The following is a 9,085-nucleotide window of genomic DNA, read 5'->3' as shown; positions in this document are numbered from 1 at the left end:
TATATACATGATGAGAATTCATTTTTGACAGGTGTGGTTATAATGAGGTAAATGAGAACTCAGTCTTGAAACATGAGTTTATTCCATCGTTTCGAGAGGCCTTCTTCAGGGAAACTGACAAAGTACAGGTAGTAGCAAGTTATATATATATACAAAATCATATTCCTAGGGCACTGTTATAGCACTATCATGCTTTAATCTGGAGACTACCCTAACATACTTGCAGCCTAGGGAATATGATTAATTGTAAATGTAGTATTTATTTTATATAAAAGACAAATAATACTTGTGGTCAGTTCCCCTGGAATATACCTCAGCCTATATAAACATTGGAATAAATCAGTTAATCCACAGGTATATTTATCAGATTGTTATATATATATATATAGATATTATCATATGATATATAAGGTCTATATATATATATATGATATATATATATATATATATATCGTATATATATATATATAATCATATATGCATAATGCTATAATATCCTGAGATAAATGAGACTCTGCAGCCTGGGAACATATATATATATATATATATATATATCAGTATATAATATATATATATATATATATATATATATATATATATATATATATATATATATATATATATAATACACACCTACAATACTTTTACATAATTTTTAGATCCTTGGGGCTAAAATGGACTTAATGCTGAGCTGAGACTTAAATTTATACAACAATGAAAGCCAAATAAAACAAACTGCATTGAAATAATATACAGGTAAATGTTCAGAGCTTGTCTATATATACATATATATTCAACTCACAAGAAGTACTTTAGGGATGAGAAAAAAGTATACAGCACAGTCCAGCACATAACACCACATCCTGTCAACATTTTAGCAGCAACTTACTTCAGTTGTCCTCTACCTCAGTGACCACTGCCATGAGACTTAGTATCTGTAACATTGCACTGTACATTCTGAGCAAGGGTGCGGGGACGCTTTGGGTTTGATGACAGAGCTGATGCTGGTTGACGTCCTTTACTGAAGGGGGTTGCTCCTCTTGGCATTCCTGGGGATCGTCATGCTATTGTGCAGTTGGTTGGCAAGAAATCTTGCCACGACCAGCTCCACTACACTGTATGTCATCGACGACCCTGCACCAGCGAGTTGTTCAGCTGATTTGTAGTTTTAACTGAAGGTATTCGCCGAAGGAATTTTTGCAGGGCCACTTCGGTTTCTGAATTACCATACTGAACAGTTGTTTCAACTTACAATGTGGAGGTGTCACCAATGCCCAAACCCCAACATGATGCACATACCTAGTATAGGACTGTTGTGAAAATAAAGCGAGGCTCATATAAATATTATCAAATGACACAGTTCCTTCTTGAATAAAATCAGTCACATCAATTTTTGCCTCACGCACCATGACTGTATATGTAAGCCCACGGCTTTCCATTAGGTCCAAGTATACTTAAGACTTTGGATTCCCAACCCTATACGCTGTAGTCATAAATGCTATATACTAATACCAAATATAAATATATTTACCCTGTTGCAATTTTCTTTAATCCTTTGTGCTTTACACGTGATGGCACAGCAGACTTTTGCAAAGTGAAACATTTTTCTTTCGCAGCCAAATGGGTACAATTTATAAGAAATTGAAACACTGCTTATTTTTTTACACAAAAAAATGTCTTTTCCACTGCTTGAATTCTTCTCTGCACTTGACATTGGCTCTAAGTTTTACACAGTCTTGTTCATATTTAATGTCAACGCTTTTAAAGCCGTCACTTTCAAAGTCCAAGATTAAATTCATCTTGATGGGAGCCAGAAATGCCGCGAAGTTCTTGGCCTCCTGTCCGGAGTCTGTAAAAGTAATTGCAGTTCAGATACTGTAACATCATATTTACCATACCATCATTTTTACTATCTTGTGTATTGTTTGATTCATCCCATGAGTGATCGCAACTCTTTATAAATGACATTAAACATGCATTTTCAAGTATATGATTTAGAAACTTGTGTTGAAAATATTACTTATGCAGTAAATATCGACTTTGCGAGCAGGAATTAACTGGCACTGACCACTATTGCCAAGAGGGAGAAGCCATTAACGCATAATATATTTCACGGTGTATCTCATATGAAGAATATATTGTTAAATTAGTGTTGCATTATGTTTAGATGCATCTGACTAAAATGTATAAGTCAGACAAGCCGTAAACTGTGAAATTGGGAAGTTTTCTTCGGCGTCGTGACTGGCAGTAATGGATATGGGACCGAGGAGCTAAAAGGCGTGGCTTGTGACGTCATGGATCAGCTCCGCGCGCTTTGATTGGCCCTAATTTTCCCCTATCCCTATACTCTTCCAGACTTGGGAAATATGCCCCCGGGAGCAGATGGGAGTAACAATGTTTAGAATCGACTGTGACAAAAGAAGTCTCATTTTCAGCATGAGCATCATTCGTATTGTCTCTCAGAACAGAGCAGATTCAGTACATTCTCTCTCTCTCTCTCTCTCTCTCTCTCTCTCTCTCTCTCTCTCTCTCTCTTTGATATTTAATGCTAAAAATTTTTACCCTAATCTACTGAGTCTAAACATCAAGAAAAAATTCCTTAACTTTTTTTATATAAAAGTTGCAACTCATATTTGTATTTATTTTTCTATCGAAGTAAAACTTCAACTATAGGTAAACCAAAATGTTGTGGCGGGTGACAAGAGGTCTGGTCAGAATGCTTCATATTTGAATCTAAAAGTTTAGGACTTTTTCCCTTGTAGACACAGGTAAAAATCTCATCAGCTTATAGTAAAGCCGGATAAGTTCTCTACTGGATGGCGCGAGACCAATCCTCTTCCACCCACACTTTCACTTTTTTTTTTTCCTCATTACAAATGGTTTACATCCTTAAATGTAAGTACGACATTGCACTGAAGCAACCACGTATTTTAAAACAATGTTAAAATTCATAATGTTCAAAGAATTGTTGTCTTTTATTGTATTCATTCTACATTTAACGCAATTATTTCATATCTTTGTAATATACATTTTTTCATCTGTATATTTTTCTGCATTATTGAAAAGGGTAACGATAACTTACATAATAAGATCAAGTTTTTTATTTAATACATATAAAAAGAAAAAGCAGTTTAAACAGATAATGAATATTAAAAAATTATATATTTTACAATCAATAAAATCCGTAGAAATTCCAATGGTCATCGTCGTCATCGGATGCGCGTAATTCAATACAAAAGACTCCATTAAGTGCTCCACATCATCATCTCCTTCAGAATCTTCCATCTGAAGTTTTTTCACATGCTTTATAGCATTAGCCCAGTTTTCCTTAGTGACCTTTTTGAATGGCTTCTTGCAATAACGGTCTTAACTCCGCCCATTTTAAAATTATTTCTCTGAGAGACATAATTTTGACGTGCCCCAAATCAGTTCTATGGGGGTTATATTGGCGGTGGTACGGAGGAAGCCTGACGACCCTGTGTATGTTCACGAGCCAGCTTATCAATGACATATTCTTTTTTTCTGTTCGTGCAGAATGAATCTTCACCAATTGCAGCAACTCACACTTCCGCATGTCGTCTGTCAAATCTGCCCTTTTCTTGATTAGCCATTCTTTTTATTGCATTTTTTTATCAGCTGTCGTCGGTGGCTTGTCAGTAGCAACAGAATGGTACGAGGCATTGTCCATGACGATGACTGATGAAGGAGGGATGTTCGGGAGTAGCTGGGATTTGAACCAATTTTCAAAGACGAAGCGATTCATTTGCATTTTAGCTGTTCTTTATATACGTTTGTGCGCATACTATACCTATCGGTTCCTTCATGCCGATTTAAATCGTTGTCCCCACGATGCCAAATGCCCCTAGCATTAAAAGTCCTACCATTATCTGTTACCCTTTTAATTCGTGGGTCCCTTATTGTCTCCTGAGAGCCATATACTTCTGGGCGATCCCTATTGACTCGACTTTCCTCTGAAAAGCTTTCTATTCTTCCAAGCCTCTGTATTTCCATAGGCCTACTGAACGTCCACACTTAATTTATATGTACTTAGTTTTGTGTTAATTTAACTATATATTTGTAAATTCAAGCTCGCAGAAGCTCTCCCATTTGTTTATATATATATATATATATATATATATATATATATATATATATATATATATATATATATATATATATATATATATATATATATATATATATATATGTGTGTGTGTGTGTGTGTGTGTGTGTGTGTGTGTGTGTGAATTTCTTTTACTGTATGCATATGAGAGAGAGCGAGCGGCATAAATATACATAAATTATACAAGTGGAAATAATCGGCACCGGTCTATATGCGCACAAACACACAAACGCAAAGGATACTCAAGGTCATATTTAGAAGAAAATGAAAGCAAAATCCGATAATTACGGAGCGAACACTCCTCTGTGTGCTTAATCCGCCTTTACCGCTGAGATTTTAGGTTTAAGGAGGTCGCTTCCTTAAGGGTAAAATGACCAAAGGGATCTTAACTGCGAACGATATAGTCCGGGAAAACCGTCCTCTCACCCGCCACGACATTTTGGTTTACCTATAACAACAGTGCTTTTTCAATTTTTTGTTTCATTCCTCGTGGCTAAAATAGAGGTTCATTCACCTCAGACCTGCGATGCACATTTACATATAAGAATATGTTTAAATGAAAGGCCAATGAAAAGTCGCAGGACCCTATTTTACAAAAAAGAACTGACTGCCATTCCGTTTCCCGGCCTCGTTCATTTCAAACAGTATTGATATTTCTTCCAATCTAGACTTGATATTCAAGTACATATAAAGGGATACGGAAATTCAGTAGAGCAATGTCCAAAATTTCTAATATCCCATGTCATTTGTTTGAATAGACTACTCTTCCGCGAGTGAGAGAGAGGGAAAAAAGTGAAGGGATAAAGTCTAACTTTTGCCATTGCAGGTCAGGCGGAAAAGGGGGAAAGGGTCGGACGAAGGAAAAGATGCTCAGTTTGATAGCAGTGGTGACCATCATCCCCTCACTCGTCTCAGCTGTGGCCTGGGCATCAGGGGGCACCGAGAGCGTCCGCTTGATCGAGGGCGGGGTCATCCCCTTCTTCATGGCTGCAGATAAGACGATTGAACCCATTGCAGCTTCTAAGATTTTGCCGGGCTCTAACATCTGTGAGTGTGCTGGGCTTCATGTTTCCCGACGACTGTCATGTATAGAATGATTTCTCGTGGCTTCGATGTCTGTTTAGCAGTTTACCTGTATCTGTACGTTTCTTCTCTTTATAATGTTCTTCTCATTTCTTACAAATGGGCTTCCAGTTCTTTGGGGGACTGGTTAGCCAGCCTATGGCCTTTTTGGATCTTGATGAGAAGAAAATGAAAATCTCCGCTTACTCTGTAGGATGCGTTCAGTTAAAGAAACAACAACGCAGTAAACAATAAGAATACTGGCAACTGTGAAATTATGTGTATGCTTCCAGATTCATCCTGTCAACATACACGTTACGGTTTTGTTAACTAATCAGCCCCTTACCAACTGGAAAAGTAAAATAGGTGCTGTGTTATATATTTATACTGCTTGGAATGAAGCCACTTTCGTCAGGTTCTGTCAGGATCCTGTTCTTTTGTGTTCAATACGTTTAAGATCAGAAACTATCCATTTTGACATTTCTTTCATTTTTTCATGATTATCTCTTTTTTCAGGCTGAAATTTTTATACTTAAGTATTAAGGCTACAAACGTTCTCGGATTTGAATCAAAATGACCATAAAATCCCTATAACCACATCGGCACCCCAAAATAAGCAGAGATTCAAAATTTTATATCTGGTTTGATCCAAATCTGAGAACGCTTGCGGCCTTAATACTTGAGTATCAAAATTTCAGCCTGAAAAAATAAAAAATCATGAAAGAATGAAAGAAATATCAAAATGGATATTTTCTGTTCTTGAATGTATTGAAAACAAAAGAACAACCTCTCGTGGAGTCCCCTTCAAATTATGTCGGAATTAGACTCATTTCCACTCATAACGAGCATGATAAATATACGCGCATAAATCCAAAAGTAATGTAGGAAGGTATAACGTGCATTGGCATAATTCCAGCAAAAACATGCAGGCACATAAAAGCACTCTCGCACATGCTTTTATCATATTTGTTCTTGTTGCTGCGCGGTTAAATCATTGTCCTCTACATAACTAAAACATATTTTCGCTGCTTGATGTTTCTTGCATTCTTTCTTTCAGCGCAAACAACTCCGCTTTCTTGTTTAGCTATGACACAGTAGAAACCTCAGTCCATAGACTATAAATTTCATTTTCATTAAATTTATGGTGTAGGGGTTCATTCATTTCTAGTGAGAGAGAGAGAGAGAGAGAGAGAGAGAAGAGAGAGAGAGAGAGAGAGAGAGAGAACGGCGGCTCTGCCACAAATTTGATTCCTTTTCCCTCTTCAATTTTTGACCCTTGAAATGTGAAATTCACTCTACTGTGTTGTGTTTCTGCTATTATTATTATTATTATTATTATTATTATTATTATTATTATTATTATTATTATTATTATTATTAATGAGACTTAGACAACTTAGCTACCTCTTTTGGTCCTCGAATAAGACAAAGTTGGAGAAGTTGGAGAAGTCGGACAGCCAAGTGGCAAGGGATCAAGGAGAACGGATGAAAAGTGAAAGACAGGAAGAGATGCAGCAGGGCCCAGCCGCTGAAGAATCCTACAACTCACATTCAGTACAGCTCATTTATACGGTAACACAAAATGGGATCAAGGGACATTACATACTATCAGGAAGCTCGGATCATAGTACCTGCGTTCAGTATACTTATATTGGGGCTAATGGTGATAGAGGCTGACTTGGGCTAGGTGGCAGCTGCTAGTCTAAACTGCGAGTTTATTATCCGAACACTACCGTTGTTATACAAAAGAAAAAAAAAAGTTTATGCACACATAAAGTGCTTTATATTTCTTGCTTCTTTAAGGATCTGGGGTTCACTCGAATGACCTCTTCTCTGCTAAGTCACAATACTCTAAGGCTAGATTTTGTAGCAGAGTGCTTGTCAAATGATGGCAGTGCTTTTTCACATGAAAAACGATTCCCATTCTTAGCATTCAGATAACGTTTTTCTTGCCACATACTGGCTACATGAGAGTTACAGAGAAATTTGTCATTTTTCTTTCTGACTTATTAAATATTTCGTTCATACTTCCTTGCGATGTGTTGAATATCTTACTGATTATGTATTTCTTTTATACATGCTACAAAATAGCAAAAATCTGAGACCTGAGGCATGATTTCAGTATATTTTTCTTGTGATTTTATACACGCAAACATTCACGCACACACACACAAGTCTTAAGTACACATGGTTTTGTGTATATATCACATTCTTACCAGACTGTATCTGAACAGGTGACTGTAAATACGCCTGTTTCGCCGCTGGCAAAGAGTGCAACGCCTGGTCAGTTACTACACTGCGGGACAATAGTTCCGAATGTCGACTTGCCAAAAATGGACCCGTCCAGACCACACCAGTGAGTGACACCAGTTCGAAGTACTTCTTCAAACAATGTAAGTTCCTGCGTTGTTCGACTGAATCTGAGACCCAATAACTTAGGGGAAAGAGCTTCTCTAAATCAGAGAAGAAAAACTCAGGGAATTGTATTATTCTTATACTTTCAGCTGCCATCGACGGCGTTTACAAGTGGGGAGGAGATGGCTTTCTGTACGTGGAACTGAACCAGAAGTATAACAACATTGACGGGAAAGCACAGTGCGCTTCTATCCCAGGCCACAGACTGATTATAATTAAAACACTGAAAACCTTTGCTTTCTTTATAACACATATTAGCGACGGTGAGTACTATCTAGGCTTTAAGAGTCTTAACCAAGAATCACACTAATGCACAGTCTATATATACAGTATATAGCTGGGAGAAGGGAGCTGGGGATTTGGTAACATTTACACATTCGTACCGGGGTCTAAGCGATGTCAGGCTGGGCAGCCGATCGAGGCTACGGCCTATCCCACCGCCAGATCAAAGTCCTTCAAAAGAAGGCATCGTGCTTAACCCATATAAAAATGGGGAAAAAGCACATTAAAAACGAAGAAAAAAAAAAAAAAAATATATATATATATATATATATATATATATATATATATATTCTCTATTCTCAGCAAGTTTTTTTTTTTGGGATAAAGCATCCAACCCGCGTCCCTTTCTACCATAGTTGCGACCACCACAACCATCTAACCACACTAACAGCCAAGCACACATTTCACTATTTCAGCGGATGTACAACAAAGATACTCCCTAAGCGAGTTTGGCTCCCGAGCAAAACCTCACGGCGGTTATTTCCAAACAAAGAATGAAGCCCCAGGATAGGATAAAAAAAAAAAAATCAGCTACTTTATATATATCTACATATAAGACTAACCAGCAACCCTTCCACTTCCCTGCACGCACTCGTTACCCAGTCTGTTCCATTCTGTATCACATATAGCTCACGCAAACTAAGTCTCTTCCATTCCGCCGCATCTTCCACATCACCCAGAGTGCACTTACTGTGTCTCCTACTCCTTCCTTCATATGATTCACACGTTTTTACAATTTGTCTTCCTACATGCTCTCCACATGACGTAACCACGTTAAAAAAAAAAACAAGTAAAAAACGCGCCGAAGACACAGTTTTCTATACAGCGTATAATGTCGTATGAGCCGCGGCCTATGAAACTTTCAGCCACGGCCCGGTGGTGGCATGTCCTATAGTGTTGCCAGACGCACGATCATGGCTAACTTTAATCTTAAATAAAATAAAAACTACTCGGGCTAGAGGGCTGCAATTTGGTATGTTAGTAAGAGGTGCAAAAAAACGAGCAGGTAAAAGAGAACTGCTATTTTATTCAAGATCCAGGCAGTTTATATAGCGGCAGACTGGCGCCGAGCCGCGAAATACAATGAGATCGTGAGTGGCCTGAGGTCGATAATAATTAACAATAATAATATACAGCGAACGAGTACACTTTACAATGTAAAAATAGACAGAACTCAAAATGGATACAATCTTGATGCCTGTG

Source organism: Macrobrachium rosenbergii, chromosome 2 (assembly GCF_040412425.1).
Source record: "Macrobrachium rosenbergii isolate ZJJX-2024 chromosome 2, ASM4041242v1, whole genome shotgun sequence".
In the NCBI taxonomy this organism is placed as follows: domain Eukaryota; kingdom Metazoa; phylum Arthropoda; class Malacostraca; order Decapoda; family Palaemonidae; genus Macrobrachium; species Macrobrachium rosenbergii.
The sequence above is the reverse complement of the archived record's forward strand: the minus strand, read 5'-3'. Positions refer to the sequence as shown.